General features: G+C 42.0%; 1 pseudogene; it reads left to right on the top strand.

Annotated features, from left to right (window-relative positions):
- The first annotated feature begins 11,362 nt into the window (after positions 1 to 11,362).
- LOC113264701 (forkhead box protein H1-like) overlaps positions 11,363 to 17,256 on the top strand; it is a 44,998-nt pseudogene continuing 39,104 nt past the window's right edge.

Below are 17,256 nucleotides of genomic sequence, written 5' to 3'. Positions count from 1 at the left end.
AGATGGCCAGAGTGTGTTTTGGTAAAGAATGGAGAGCCGGGGCACCTGGGTGGCTCAGTCGTTAAGCGTCTGCCTTCGGCTCAGAGCGTGATCCCGGCGTTCTGGGATCGAGCCCCACATCAGGCTCCTCCGCTGGGAGCCTGCTTCTTCCTCTCCCACTCCCCCTGCTTGTGTTCCCTCTCTCACTGGCTGTCTCTCTCTCTATCAAATAAATAAATAAAATCTTTAAAAAAAAAAAGGAATTGAGAGCCAATCACTGCAGCTCAAGACATCATGGAGCTAAGTGGCAGGAGGTGAGGGGGCCGTGACCATCTCTGACCGTATCACGGCAGCTTGTGCGTGACCTTACCAGCTGTGACAATCAGTGGGGATTTTATTTCAGGAGCTTTGAAAAGCCCCTGAAATGTTGAAGTATAGAGACTGAGTGAATGAATGGATGAGTGAATGAATGATTCCAACTACTTGATCCTCAGGGGCAAGAGTTTTTTAAATGGAAGGAGTCAGAAGTCGCTTTTAGACATTTGTTTTTCTTAAATAAGTACTGCATTCCTCTCTTGTCATCTCCTCTTTCCTGTGCATCATGAGGGCGATCTATTTGACTGACTGGAGCAGCCTCCAAGACAGCTGTAGAAAGAGAGCAACACGAACGGGAAGCCTTCCCTGACCCCTTCCGGCAGAATCAGGCCTTCCCCGCTCTGTGCTCCTGCACTGCTCAGCACAGTCCTCTAGGTAACCGTTACTACTTTGAACTGTGAGTATCTTCACAGACTGTGAAGACGGTGAATGCACCTCCAAACAGCGCTTCCCGCACGTTGCCCAGCACACAGTGGGCCCTCAATAAATGCTTTCTGGGTGAGTAAAAAAATGAGAAGGAAAAGATGTAGGTCTTCTTAAGTAAATGCAGACTCAGAAGCAAGTTTCTATGCTAATTAGTACTAAAAGAAGATTAATTTACTGTCTCTGTAATCAGCTCCTCTGACCTGATTATGTATTGGAGTCCCGAGGTTCTCTACAAATATTACTATTTATGCAGCATGTAAATTAAGACAACTCTTAGAAAACTGAGAGGTTTGAATTCCCCTTCTGTAATACAGGTCTTCTCAATTAATTCAAAGTACCCTTTTGTAAATAATAGCCCGAGAAGCGCCAAGGCTTCCGTCAAGCAATTCCTACTCTGTGTCAATGCTAATACTGTCCTCTATTTACTCAGAGTGCGGTCTTTGATGCTCCTTTCCATGGGAAGTGGGCAAGACAAACAGTCTGATCCCTATTTCACCAATGAAAATATAAGCCCCCCAAAAAGAAGATCCATTTAAAGTTACACTGCTTGTATGTGGAGAAGCCAATGACACTAGAATCTGTTTCCCAAGACTTTCTTCTTTCTCTTACACCACAATCCCTGGATCGGTGGTTCTCGAATTGTGGCTTTTCGCAACTGGCAGCAGCAGCCATCTCTGGACCGTGTTATAAATGTAAATTCTCAGACCCCACCCCAAACCTATAGAATCAAACCCCGGGGGGAGCTGGGGAGGTAGTGGTTAGAAGGAAGGGGAGACAAGGAGGGCCAGCCGTGTTTTGACAAGCCTTCGAAGTAACGCTAGTACACACTTAAGTCTGAGAGGCACTACTTTAGGTAATCTGTTTTTTAAAAAGATGAATAATTTAAAAATTGATTTAAGCCATATGCAGTTTGTTTCATGTAGTACAAAATTGCTTAAATTGAAGTTAAAATCTTACCTGAAAATTTGTATATATTCATTACCAATTCATTATTCATTATTTTGTTACACTGTCACATAAATTCTGTGTGTGCAAGGATGTAAAATTTTTGCTTTACATAATAACATTAAGCATTTTGTTGCAACTTGCCAGTTACAGTTAAGCTTGAATGAAGTAACCGTGATAAATTAAAAATTGCACTTCCACTTCATCTGATCTCATTAACGTTAATATCAACTTTAGTGCACACACCTTGACCATCAAACTTATAAAGGTAAAAGGATGTAGCAAAAGCTATATTGCAGAGTCCATTTCAGGAAAAGATGTTTATTGGTTCAATAGTGAAATAAATGGAGAAAGGTAATGCAATTTTCCATCAACGTGACTACTAAAACCTTTGCTGAGGAAATTCACTCAAAAAAGAAACTTGGCAGCTTTCCCCTGGAGGAGTCTGCCCAGTCTTCTGAGGGTGACTACGTCCCTGAATGATCCCCAAATGATAGCCTTCAAGCAACCGAGAGCTAATCAGAGGTCTATGAAAGGGTATCAAATAGATTCTTCTTGTAGAGAGAGAAGCAACATGTGCTACTAACATGTACGGCAGAATAAGCCATTGAAATTGTGTAGGAAAAGGAGCGAATATTCTTCCAGTGAATTTCAGATATCAAATATTCTTAATTTATAGAAAAGGTGCTTAAAGGTGGTATGTTAATGATCCTGATTTTATATTTCCAAAGAGTAGGCTCTCCAGTGTGGTTGCACAGTAGCTGTTAGTGGTCTAGGTTAAAAAATCTTAGTCTTCATTTCGAACCTTAACTCCTTTTTTTTTAAAAAGTGATTCAAGGGGCACCTGGGTGGCACAGCGGTTAAGCGTCTGCCTTTGGCTCAGGGCGTGATCCTGGCGTTATGGGATCGAGCCCCACATCAGGCTCTTCTGCTATGAGCCTGCTTCTTCCTCTCCCACTCCCCCTGCTTGTGTTCCCTCTCTCGCTGGCTGTCTCTATCTCTGTTGAATAAATAAATAAAATCTTAAAAAAAAAAAAAAAGAATTGATAAAAAAATATAAATAAATAAATAAATAAATAAATAGTGATTCAAGTAAGTTAGTCCAAGAGGGAAAGAGACCAGCATGCAACCCAGACACAACTCACACTATTTTGGAACTGATAATCCAAACGAAATATTATGGGCTTTTCACATTAGGCTACTAAATGGCCTCCTTTTAATCCCCTGTCTCTTCTTCTCCTCTCCCCTTAAATATAAGGGATTGCAAGAAGCTGTTAATACTCCTTGATTAACTTTGGAGATTCTCCAGTCTCCAAATCATTTTCATGGTGGCACACTGCATTCTGGGACAGGTTATCAATTCTGTGTCCTAATAACAGTCTTGTCCTTTTCCATTCTCAACATTTACTCCCTTTCTAAGGGGAATTGATCCCAACCATAAGGTGGAAAACTACTTGGGGAAAGTGTCTAAAGGGTCTGAGTGTAGATAAGCACAAAATTTAGGCTACAATAAAGATATGAGATTACCTAAAGCCTCAGTTATTAACACAATAGCTAGGATGAAGTTAGCCATCAATTAAAGCTTGAATGGGTAAAACTATTAATAGTTATGTCTTTTATGATGACATACTTCAGTGTGCCAGGGCCATTTCTAAACAGTTGACCGATGTTATCTCATTTAACCTTTACAAAAACTCATCCTAGATAGTGGCATCATTCCTATTTTACAGTTGGGAATCATTTCCATCATTCCAATTTTACATTCTTGTTTTCAGCCGAACTGGGAAAGAAGTCCTGCAATGACAACCATAACCAGACTTTTTGGGAGAAAGTTCAAACCCAAATCTTCCGGACAGTCTGTGCCCCGTTTACAACACACAATGACTGAATGAGAGCACGGACACTCAAGGGCTCCTTTACCCATAACAGAATGATTTGGAGGAGCTCTTCATTAACAAAATGTCTCTTACTGGGTCCTGGTAAAGGCTATGTTATTGCCAGCTCCAAAGTCTCTCCTCTGGGTCAAAACCTGGCATTCTAGATGCTGCCGTGCAGGCTGTTTCCCTGCGATGAGACCAGAAGACTCAAGGTCTGTCTTGGATTGAAAGCAATAATCAGTAAATTTCCAGAGCCAGAAGGAGCTAGGAAAGGCATGTAGAAGGATTCCTGAGGAAGATGTTTGGCAATTGACGCTGAAAAAAGCAGTGGTCATCATGAGAGCAGAGGATTCCCGAAGGAAAGGAGAATCTGGGAGGGCAGGCTTCAAACTCCAGACTTCACTTACTCTGACATGGTGCTCCAATTCAGCAAAACTGCTAATATTTATTTGCAAGATTAACCACAAGAATTCTCACGATATCTAACGGTGGTGCTGAACAACTTTCCTGGTAATCAGCAAGGTTGGAGTGTAAAAGGCAATAATGCATCAGGAGAATTACGCAAGAGAAGAGAATGAATTCTCCTTTAACATTTTTTGTCCGGGTATTTCCTATTTTCCAAATAAGAATCAAATAAAGCCTAATCTAAGATAATTTTAATCAGGGTAACACTGTATTCATTTTGCTGACATCAGCAGGATAAAAGTTCCCAGAGAAGAAAAATGTTCATCCTAAACACACTGTGGATTTTTTTCAAGTCACAAAATTATTAAATCTCCCTTTGGAATACTATTGTCTTTTAGAAAAAAAAAATCTTTTATGGTACTGAAACAACATGAGTTCAAGAAAAGAGAGTGCCACAATTAATCCATTCCTTTAACAAATGTTTATTGAACACTTTTTATGTGATAGGCACTGAGGGAAATAAAAAGATGAATAAGAACATCTACTCCAACAGTCTGTTTGAGGACACACACACATAAAAATTGCAAAACAATTCAACAGGGGCTGTAATGAAGGTTTTTATGAGGCCCCACCGGAACATAGAGAAAGGAGTCATGCATTTAGCCTGTCTCAAAGAAAATTTCACCAGAGAAAGGACGTTTAAGTTGCTTCTTGAATGGAACAACCCCACATGCAAATTTCCAAAGGCAAGACAATATGTAGCCTGTTTGGGAAACAGTGAAATTCCATATGCACACGGAAGAAGGGGTTTTTTAACTCGTCAAAGCACTTAACGTGTATTAACTCATTTAATCCTCCAAACACCTTCCAAAATAACCTAAATTTTACAGATGAGAAAATTGCGATTTAGATAAGTTGAATGTTATGTCCAAGGTTTTCATTTAGGCAAAACTAACATATAAACCCAGATAGCTAGATTCCAACATGTTTTTTTTATTATTAATAATATATAATGGACATATTACATTGTGTAAATTTAAGGAAAATGTGCTGATTTCATACATTTATGTATTACAGTGTGATTACCACCATAGTATTAGCTGACACCTCTATCATATCACGTCATTATCATTTCTTTTTTCGTGGTGGGGAAAATTAAGATCTAGTCTCTTAGCAACTTTGAAGTTCTTAAGGCAAAATTGTTAGCATGTAAATGTATAAAGTAAATATTAACAGAACTAAGGGGAGGCACAGAGAGCAATACAATAATAGTAGGGGACTCTAGCACCCACTTACCTCATTGGTTAGATCATCCAGACAAAAAATCAACAAGGAAATATTGGCCTTCAATGACGCATTAGACCAGATGGACTTAATAGATACAGAACATTCTACCCAGAAGGAGCAGAATGCACATTTTTCTCAAGCTCACATGTAACATTCTTCTGGGACCAATCACATATTAGACCACAAAATAAGTCTTAATAAATTTAAGAGGATTGAAATCATCCCAAGCAGCTTTTGCAACCATAATGGTATAAAACTAGACATCAATCATAAGAAAACTGGAAAAAACACGATTACGGGGAGATTAAACAACATGCTACTGAACGACAAGCCGGTCAATGAAGAAATCAAGTGGCAATTAAAAAAAAACTTTAAGACAAATGAAAATGGAAATACAATAGTCCAAAATCTTTGGGAGGCAGCAAAAGCAGTTTTAAGAGGGAAGTTCATAGTGATACAGTCCTTCCTCAAGAAACAAGAAAAATTTTAAAGTAAACAATTCAACTTCACAACCAAAAGAACTAGGAAAAGAAGAACAAGTGAAACCCAAAGTTAGCAGAAAGAAGACAATAACAAAGATCAGAGCAAAAATGAACAGAAAAGAGACTAAAAATACAATAGAAAAGATCAATGAAACTAAGAGCTGGTTCTTCAAAAGAATAAACAAAATTGACAAACTTGCTAGACTCACCAAGAAGAAAAAAAAAGAGAGAGAGAGAGAAGGCTCAAATAAATAAAATTAGGAATGAAGGAAGTTACAACTGATACCACAAAAATACAAAGGATCATTAGAGACTACTGTGAACAATTATACACCAACAAACCAGACAACATAGAAGCAATGGATAAGTTCCTAGAAATATACAATCTTCTAAGACTGAATCATGAAAAAATAGAAAATCTGATTAGACTGATGACTAGTAAAAAGACTGATCAGTAATCAAAAACTTACCCTAATAAACAATAGTCTAGGACCAGACAGCTTCACTGGGCAATTCTACCAAACATTCAAAGATGTAATAGCTATCCTTCTCAAACTCCTTCAAAAAACTGAAGAGGAGAGAACGCTTCCAAATTCATTTTTACAAGGTCAGCATTTACCCTAATACCAAAACCAGACAAGGACAAGAAAGAAAGAAAGAAAGAAAGAAAGAAAGAAAGAAAGAAAGAAAGAAAGAAAGAAAGAAAGATAGAAGGGAGGGAGGGAGGGAGAGAGAGGAAGGAAGGAAGGAAGGAAGGAAGGAAGGAAGGAAGGGAGGGAGGAAGGAAGGAAGAAGGAAGGGAGGAAGGAAGGAAGGGAGGAAGGAAGGAAGGAAGGAAGGAAGGAAGGAAGGAAGAAGGAAGGGAGGAAGGAAGGAAGGGAGGAAGGAAGGAAGAAGGAAGGGAGGAAGGGAGGAAGGAAGGAAGGAAGGAAGGAAGGAAGGAAGGAAGGAAGGAAGAAGGAAGGGAGGAAGGAAGGAAGGGAGGAAGGAAGGAAGGAAGGAAGGAAGGAAGAAGGAAGGGAGGAAGGAAGGAAGGGAGGAAGGAAGGAAGGGAGGAAGGAAGGAAGGAAGGAAGGAAGGAAGGAAGGAAGGAAGGAAGGAAGAAGGAAGGGAGGAAGGGAGGAAGGAAGGAAATCACAGGCCAATATCCCTAATGAACATAAAGCAAAAGGCCTCAACACAATGCTAAGAAACTAATTATTCAACAATATGTTAAAAGGACCATACAACATGATCAAGTGGGATTTATGCCAGGGATACAAGGATTGTTCAATATTTGCAAATATATTGTTGTGACAAAATGAAGTTAAAAATTATATGATCATCCCATCGTAATGGATGCATAAAAATCATTGGACAAAATGCAACATCCATTCATGATGTTGAACACTCAACAAGTGAATATAGAGAAACAGAATCAATACAATGAAGGCCATGTATGACAAGCTCACAGCTAACATCGTAGTAACGGAACAGAAGATCGGCAACAAAACATGGATGCCCCCTCTTGCCACTTTTGTTCAGCATAGTATTGGAAGTCTTAGCTTGAATGTCAGTTAGTCAAGAAAAAGAAATAAAAGGCATCCAAATAGGAAAGGAAAAAAGGGAACTGTCACTATTTGCAGATGCCATGATACTACATATAGAAAACCCTAAGGACGCCACCAAAAAACCATTAGCACTTACAAATGAATTCAGTACAACTGCAGGATACAAAATCAATATACACAGATCCTTTGTGTTTCCAAACACTAATAACAAACCATCAGAAAGAGAAATTAAGAAAACAACCTCACTCATGATTGCATCAAAAAGAATAAAATATCTTGGAATAAATTTAACCAAGGAAGTGAAAGACCAACATGCTGAAAATTCTAAGACATTAATGAAAGAAACTGAAGAAGACACCAGTAAATGGAAAGACATTCTGTTCTCATGAATTGAAAAAACTAATATTGTTAAAATGTCCATATTACCCAAAGCAATCTTCAGATTCAATCCCTATCAATCCCTATCAAAACACCAATGGCATTTTTCACAGAACTAGAACAATTCTAAAATTTGTATGAAACCACAAAAGACTCTGAATAGCCAAAGTAATCTTAAGGAAGAACAGAGCTGAAGATATCACACTCCCTGATCTCAAACTATAGTACAAAGTTTTAGTAATCAGAACAGTATGGTATTGCATTAAACCCAGACACTTAGATCAATGGAAGAGAATAAGGAGCTCAGAAATAAACCTATCAGTTCATTTATGACAAAGGAGCCAAGAATACACATTGGGAAAGGACACTCACTTCAATAAATGGTGCTGGAAAAACCAATGGCCACATGGGAAAGAATGAATCTAGACCACTATCTTATACCATACACAAAAATTAACTCAAAATGAGTTAAAGACTTGAATGTAGGACACGAAACTATAAAATGCCTATAAGAAAACATGGGCAGTAAATTTCTTGATATCAGTGTTGGTGTTGAATTTTTAGATCTGATTCCAAAATCAAAGGCAACAAAAGAAAAAAAAATGTGAGACAACATCAAACTGAAAAACTTCTACACAGAAAACAAAGCCATCAACAAAATGAAAGGGCAACCTATGGAATGGGATAAAATACTTGCAAATCAGATATCCAATAAAGGGTTAAAATCCAAAGCATGTAAAGAACTCAACAGCAAAAAAACAAACAACCCAATTTAAAAAAAAATGGTCAGAAGGCCTAAATAGACATTTTTCCAAAGACATACAGATAGCCAACAAACACATGAAAAGGTGTTCAGCATCATTAATTATCAGGGAAATACAAATCAAAACCACAGTGAGGTATCAGCCACAGCTGTCAAGAAAACTGGAGGCAAGTAGACGTGTTGAGATTTTGTTGCAAAACCGCTGGCAAGAGATGGTGAGGACTTTAGTCATTATGATAGGTCTGCACAGGAAGAAATAGAACAGAAAGATATTTGGTGGCAGCACTAACAGGGTTTGGTGACCCTGGGAACACAGGTGGAGAGTGAGATGGAGATCAGAGTGCGGGACGACGTAGGTTCCAGCCTGAGCCACAGAGGAGATGGTGGGTCCCTTGGTCAAGCATTAACCAAGATGGAAATGTGAGAAAAGGAAGTTTAACATGGTAGTAAGTTCACTTTGGCACATTTTGAGTTTGAGTTACTCCTAGAAAAACAGCTCAGGTGTTGAGAAGAGGTAAAGTATGAAGATATAAATTTGCTTGTCATTGTCATGGGCACAGTTGAAGCCAAGGAAGTGAGTAAACCGAGCAGTGATGCTAAATTTCATGCAGAGGGAGAAGAGATTACCTAGGATGTAACCCTTGGCTGTAAGAGCTGACGTGAGGAAGAGAAGTCCACAAAGAAGGGAAGAAGAGAAAGAAAAAGGGGAATGAATGAGAAAAATTTAGAATCTGACCATCTTAAATTTCCAAAATGTAATCTCATTCTTGGTGGAGATGTGGATTAAAATTTCCTCATATTTTGTTTTCCCTTACATTAATTTGATTATTTTTTACAGCTGAATAGTAACTACATTATTTGCAAATAGTCAACAAGGACATCTTTTAAGTAACAAATTCTCCACCAAAGTCAATAATTTCTTAAACTTACAAACTTCAGGAAAAACCCAAGAGCATAAAAAAAAACCTCTCAAAAAACGCTTTAATGTAGAAAAAGTTTTGACATTTTCCACCCTTGTTTTTCTATTAGAGCAAGTTCAGATCATTTAACAAATCGGTAAATATTTTTTAGTGAAAATTGCACCAGCTAAGCAGACATTAACACAACAATTCTCAGACACAACCTGTCTCCACAAATCAAAAGAGAGATGAATATTTGCATTACTGATAAATCACTGATAATCATTAAAAGTCGTATTTTTCTAATAAAAAAAGACTTTTTTTTTTTTTACAAATACTTTTTCAAAAACATGAGCCTGAATCTATGTGTATGAGAAATTTTGCAAACTGTCACACTGTATCAAGATAAGCAGGACTTGGGACACCTGGGTGGCTCAGTAGGCTGAGCATCCGGCTCTTGCTCTCAGCTCAGGTCTTGATCTCAGGGTCGTGAGTTCAAGACCCACATTGGGTTCCATGCTGGGCATGGGGCCTACTTAAAAAAAAAAAAAAAGTAGGACTTATATTTAGTATCCAAGCATTTGCCTTCTGGACAAGAGTACCTGAGTCCAGAAACAACCAGAGAAGGTGACATCTCTGAGTCTCACAGCCAGCACCAGCTAATTTGATCCCAAATGCATAACAGTGTTTTAAAAAGCCAGAACCATGAACCATGAACGACAGCTCCTTTGGCTATCTTACTTCTGTCTTTGGTTGTTTGTTCTTCCACTAGTTAGATTTCAATGAAAATCAAAATTATAGGCAATACGAATATTATAAGAGAGATTATTTTGCATTTGTTTGAATAGGATTATACGATTTAAGAAGCATACATTATCCATATGCGGGTACAAATGTCCCTCACATTATGTATTCAATATATTCCTTCAAAGTGTTTTGTAAATAAATTATGCTAAATGAGCTAATATTTTAAGTGCCTGCTATTTAAAGGAATACTATGTTTCTATAAAGTATAGCATTGTCTAATAAAATAATCATTTCTTAGGTTTGCTTATGGATGTAGATGTTAATCCCTTCGTAGGTGAATCAATCCTCAGTTTATACTTTCAGCTAACTTAAATTTTCAAACATTTGCCTTAAAGTAGAGCACGAGTGCAGCCACACTGCCGATACCATCAAATCAAACCAGTAAATAGTTTTTGCAGCCACAGCAGGATGTAATGACTCCAGTAACATGATCTGATTAAGGACCACAGGCTGCCGTGTGGAGAACGGCGAGCGGGGAATCAAAGGAAAGCCCAGTTAGGAGGCCCTTACACTGGCCTGGAGAAGAGGATCACGGCCTGAACTGGGAAGTGAAGAAAATCGGATAGGTTAGAAGTACTTTTTGCAGTCAACTGGACATGTTAATGGATTGGGTGTTGGAAAGCAAAGCATCAAGTGGAGAATAACCATGAATAGAGGTCTGCTTCCTGAGATGGAAAAACAGGATCTGAGCAGATCTGGGGCAAATGTTTTTTACTGGCCATAAGTTTGAGATGCTTACCAGATATCCAAGTGGATGTTGAATCTGTCCCATAGTAAGCACTGGTGACAATGTGCACCTTGGAGTGTTGCACAGAGTACAAATAATGTATTGCAATCCCCTAGCAGACTGACTAACCCACAGTGGGTGCTTAATAGCAATAGCTACTTTTACTGTTATTGGAAATGCACAGAAAGCAGGTAATGTAATTGGAACTAGAGGTTGAGAAAGTCAGTTATTGATTTAAATTTTGGAATCATCCGCACAGCTTAAGTGCAAGGCAACAGACCTCTCTGAGCACCTGCCATGACCCAGGTGTTGTGCACGTATGAGGAATAGATACAGAAGAATGACTAAGAGAGAGTTCCTCCCTTCGTGCAGCTCAGCACAAACTGGAGAATGGAACGCTCCAAGTGCAGAGATTAGAGAAGAAAAAGAAGAGGCTTCAATTTGGTGAGTCCTTTGTCGAACATGCAAGAAGGAAGTAGAGCCAATGGCGAAGCTGAGAAGGGCAAAGCAGGAGAGAACCAGGGTGACGTGACCTGGAGCAGCGCAGGCTCCTTGCCACACAGCCGGGGTGTCTTCCGACGACGGAGAGTTGATGCACAGCATTACCTAGAAAGACATTGCAAGGTGAATCACAGCTAAGAAAATGTCAGAGGACCACAGGTGACTTTTGTTATTTGTACATCCAGTGAAAAAGCCAGAAGCTAGATTGCCCAAGACTAATGAGAAAGCAGTTAGGAAGCAGCGTCCTCCGGGGTGGAGGGGGCATCATAGCAGAAGATTCACAGGGTGAAAAGGAAAGAAGGAAAACGAGCACTGCTCACATAGCCGAACCTAGGATTTAAGACTGCAGGCCACCGAGGACACAGACGAAAGATTTGCACCTCGCTCTCCAAAGAGATAAGGTAAAAATTGAACAGAATTCTGGCCCCAGAGCAACTAGAAGAACTAGCAGCTGTTATTTACCGTCTTCTCCAGTGCTTCGTTGTATTTGCACGGGCGGTACCGTATTTACATCTACAGATAGGTAGGGGGAGGGACCGAGAGGGGAGGAAGAGGGAAACATACGTGTACGTATAGACGTACATACCCACACTGATGCTTTTCACCGTACGAGAAAATGGGACCAGTGTGGCATAAATTCATAGTCATAGTTTCAAAAAGAATACCATATTTTCTGTTCTCATACTTGAGTTTTTCTTTCCTAATAACATATTGTAATGTTTTATTGTGAATTCAAGAGAGCCACAGAATGCCGGCTCTCTATCCTGGTTTTAGTATTCACTGATACATGTCTCTGGACAAATGACTAGGCCTTTCTAAGCTTCTATTTTCCTGCTTATAAAAGATGTTTGGAAATCTCCTTCTCCTTGGAAAAATGGTGTGACTGCCTCTGCCTCAGGTCACTCTGTGTAGATGAAGGACCATTTCAAGCCTCTAAAAATTAAGGAAAGCTCTAATTTGAGAATGCAGTCAGCCTGATAATGCCAGGTTGTAGAGATGGATATAAACGCAGACATGGCCAGCACGGTAGCCAAATTCACTGCTGGTGATGCTGGGTGAGATCACTGTAAGAACAGACAGGAAAAAAAAAGATGAAATTCCAGGTTGATGTTTACGTTATTCAAATGGGGAATGTGTTCGACTAATTGAGTCACTGTTTCAATTTAACATGCACAACTGGTTCATAAAGGTGTGTAAAGAAATGGCCATTTTCAGCTAAAGATACAGCTCTAGATACAGATGGATAGGTGATGGGAAGACAGGTAGATAAGATTCCTATGATTTTTTAATGGCCGCATTCAGTAGGCTGACAAATGAGTCCCTTGGGTGTTTACTGCGCCAGGTGTTGCTCTGAATACAGTCCGTGTGTTAATTCCGTGCTCTCAACAACCACATCAGGGGAAGCGCTGTTAATCCCTATCTTACAGATAAGAAGCTGGATGTAGAGAGTTACGTAACTTATCCAAGATGATACAGCAAGTAATGGGCAGCCTCAGAATTTGAACCCAGGCAGTTTGGTTCCTGGTCATTTACTTTCCCATCACCCTACACTCTCTGCTACAAGTAATGATTTACCCCTTAGTATATTCTAGGCATTGTCCTAAGCACTGGGAGCACAACAGCGAACAGGGCAGAGAGAGCCCTTGCCCTCATGGATTTCATGAAATAGTGGGAGATGGGGACGAATAAGCAATTCAAATACGGTATTCTGAGTATTAGCCTAGAGGGGCTGTCGTGTGTGCGAGTCAGATATTGTTGGAGGGAGAGGGAATCTCAGAGAAGAATTCCTTGAAGCAGTAAACAAAAACTGGAAAGATGAGTAGGACGTCACCTGGAGAAATAAAGCTGGAGGTGGGAGGGTAGAGAGGAGGGTAAAAGAGAGAGTTCCCAAAGGGAAGAGAGGGCATGGCGTATTTGCAGAACTGAAAAGCACCTGAGGCGGCCTCAGGCCCCCAGCCCTCTGTCCCCACAGCGCTCCACAGCCTTGCGCCCTGCTCCCCGCCCCCCCCCCCAGCTGGCCCCTGCGCATGTTGCTTGCTTCCCCTGCATGGGGCGCTGCAGCAAACCACGCCTGGGGCCTCCTGGTCGGGGTCAGTGTTGTCCTCCCAGCCTCCAGAGAGGAGGAACGAGATAATCTGTGGCCTGCAAAGACCCCCACACCCCCTTGGCCATGATTGCCTTGGTGACCCAGGCCGCACCCTCCCACAGGCTACAACTGGCCCAGATCATCCGTAGGGTCCAGGTCCCGGTCCCCATCTTCAGGGACGACCACGAGCGCTGGAGGGATTCCATCTGCTACAACCTCTCCTCCAACCTTGCTTCCGATGCTGCCACAAGGTGCCTAAAAAGCCTGTGAAGCCCCAGGCCAAGGGCAACTTGTGAGCAGTCGGTGGCCGTGAGCCTGATCCTGGGCTACGTGACTTGGCTGCAGAACACAGCCCCGTGCCAGTGCTGGCATTGCAGGGGCATGCGGGGAGCTGTCGCCAAGGACCTGGGCCCCTGCGTGCTGCACGGCTGGCCCTCCTGGTGGCCCGGTCCATAGCCACCGCCCAGTGAGGGCCTCAGCATCGTGTCCGCTAGGCAACCTTAGGATGGGGGCACCACGGAGTGGCCCAGGTGGGGCAGGTGCTTGGCGCGTAGGGAGGAGGGAGTGCCCGCTCCAGCCCTACCCTCTGAGGGGACTTTGTGGCCCCTCTGTCCCTCCCTGGGGCCAGGAGAGCAAAGAGGGAGACTACCCAGGGGGGAACCAGCAGGCCCTCACCCTTCACCCCTCTCCCCTGAACACAGAGCCTGGCCCCTCTGCTTACCGCAGGATACCCCAGACCCTGGGGGATGTCCAGTGGGAGTTGCGGGGCCTCCCCTCGGGGGCAGCTATCCACCCCCTACTGCCACCTACACTCCCAATGCGGTGACGCCCTTGCTCCGCTACCGCCCACATCCTGTCCCCAGTGCCCACCTTCAACAAGCTCAGCCCACTGGGGGGAGACTCCTGAAACCCATGACCCCCCAGGGCTGCTCAGGGATCTAGATGCCCTCTTCCAGGGGGTGCCACCCGGTAAGAGCACCCGTGATGTGTGGGTCAGCCACTCCTCAGATCCAGCTCCCTCCACCCCAGGCTGGCCTGTGAGGCTCCCGGGGCAGAAGCCACTTTCCCCGTGTACCCCTTCCTGCCACTATTGGCTTGTGGGGGAACCAAGGCCAAGAGGACCAAGAGGTGTCTGTGCCTTGGAACTCCAGGCACCAGCAGTGCTGAGAACACACGATGCTTACTGGACTACCCCACAAAGGGTTGTGGCCCGCTAGGCACCGCCCTGGCTCTGATGGTCAGTAGTGCCTCTCCTACCCCCAGAGGCCGATGGGAAAGGTAGGGCTTTGCTTGGAGTAGCCCCTTCCTGACCCGACCTTCTCTGGCCCTTCCTGTCCGTCTATCGTGCCTTCCATCCGTCCATCACCACGTGTCACTTCCCCTCCCTGGCTCCAAGCTGGGGGAGGGAGAACCTATCCTCCCTCATCTGCCTGGGAATGAGGTAGCACCTTCCGGGGAAAGGAAACCACGACCCTACTTGGTTTTGGTAGTGGTAGTGGAGAGGATAACAGTAAAGGAACAGACAACATTAAAAAAAAAAAAATCACTTCTGGAGTTAGAGGAAAGAGAGCAAGAGGCAGGAGGGAAAATCAGAACATGGATAGGAACCAGACCACACAGGGCCACACCATCTTTAAAACTTTGGATTCTGCCTTTAACCAGGGAGCCATTAGATGGTATTAGAAGTGAAGTTTCTTGATCCTATTCAAAATGTGTAAAGAACGTTATAGCCGCTGTGTGGAGCCTGGCTAGCAGGAAGACAAGAGAGAGGGCAGCAAGACCAGGTAGCTAGTGCAGCCACGTGGGTGAAAAGTAATAGCAGCCTCGTCTAAGGGCATGGCAGTGAGCAAAATGAGAATAGGACAAACTTCGGAGGTATTTAGGGAAGAGCTGGGGGAGGGGGAGGAGGGGAGAGTGGGCAAAGAGCGTCAAGGTTGAGGACTAAATTTCTGGTTTGTCGAGTGGTCTTCTTCTAATAGGGCACGGCAGCCTGGTGCAGGACTGGAGGAGGCCAAGAGGTAGGTTGAACCAGGGCTAGGTTCTGCCGCTGTGTAGAGCAATGGGGCCAGGGGATAAAGGCTGTAAGCAAGAGAAAGAAAAGAGAGAGAAGCTAGAATGTAAGGGCTTCAAGGTTTTTACCTGGCTGCAAAAGAAATGCAGTGAGTGATAAACGAAAAAATGTTGGAATATGTATGGTCAGAAAATGGGATGTTGAAATGTCAGAGTTGAAGCAAAAAATCTAAAGTAATGCCAAGGAGTGACAAGACTATGGAGACACCAGAGGACTAAATAGTGAATAGTGATGAAGGGAGAATGGAGAGAAGTATCAAAGAGAAGTGGGGTGCCACCTTACAGTCAAAGGGGGGGTTGGATCAGAGAGGAGACACAGAGGTGAATGGGGAAGAGAGTACTGGAAACAAACAATGGATGCATCTACCCCCCTCCCCTCCCCTGCTCTCCCATTCTCTCCAGTAGAAATCATTTACCTCCCACAGTGAGAACAGGAATGGGAGGCCTGGTGAGTTTGACTACTCCCAATAATGGCACAAAGGGCGACAGTGGCCTGATCTCAAAGGACCCAGCAGCTGTAGCCTGTTGTCATGAAACCTAAGTGACCCTTATCCAGGCTGTAGGCCTGTCAAACGCTGGGGTGTCTGCAGAGTGCACACATGACGAGGGGCGGGGCCTGACGTTTCCTCCGACACTCGCATAAATCACTAAGGTCTTTAGGTCTTTATCCAATTATTTATTCAAAAATTATTTACTGGGTGCCAGCTGTGTGCCAGGCATACAGTACTAAGCAGGACAGATGTCCCACCCGGCAAGGAGCTCGGGCCTCGTCGCCAAGGATTTTTTAAAAACACAGTTCCAGCCCGAAGGGTGAAGAATCATGCCTGTGCTAGCCTGAAAAAGACACCACACTGGCAAAGTAACTGGGGAATTAATAAATAAAACTAATGTGTGAGGACTTTTTAAAGAAGTAAACAAATTATTCTAGTTCTCACTGTTCTTTTCTTGCACTAATATCTTGAAAGAAAGAATGTAAATTGGACAGCATAAATACGTAAAATAGTTGGCATGTAGGGGAGAACTTTTTTGCTTTTCTAAAGATTTGAGATTTTTTTTTAGTGAGGTGTATTAGTTTCAGGTGTACAGCATAATGATCTGATATTTGCACACAATGTGATTGATTAGCACAATACGTCTAGATACCATCTGAGATGGCTGAGTGGCTAAAGAAGATGTAATATATATAAATTGTAAGATATTACTATATTTCAAATAATGTAATATAGTTATTGTAATTTATAATAAATTAAATTTATTATATATATATGCACATATATATATATATGTATATACAGAATGGAATACTACTCAGCCATAAAAAAAACAGAATCTTGCCATTTTTGACAATATGGATGAAACTTTAGTGTATTATATTAAGTGAAAGAAGTCAGACAGAGAAAGACAAAGGCCGTATGATTTCACTTACGTGTGCAATCTAAAAAACAAAACAAATGAACAAACAAAAGAAAACAAAACAAAACTCATACAGACAGAACAGAATGGTGGTTGTCAAGACATAGTTTTGAATCATAAAAAGCAATTAAGCATCTGAGAAAAACCGTAATGCTTTATATGTAACCTAAATAAGTCATGACTTTAAGTAAATAAGTAATCATGTATATGATATAAAAATCCCTAAAAATTTAGATGTGAGATTGTGTTTAACTCCTTCCTCCCCCCAACAAGTTGAGGTGTCCAA

Source organism: Ursus arctos, unplaced genomic scaffold, assembly GCF_023065955.2.
Source record: "Ursus arctos isolate Adak ecotype North America unplaced genomic scaffold, UrsArc2.0 scaffold_13, whole genome shotgun sequence".
Taxonomy (NCBI): domain Eukaryota; kingdom Metazoa; phylum Chordata; class Mammalia; order Carnivora; family Ursidae; genus Ursus; species Ursus arctos.
This window is presented reverse-complemented; position numbering and strand designations above follow the sequence as displayed.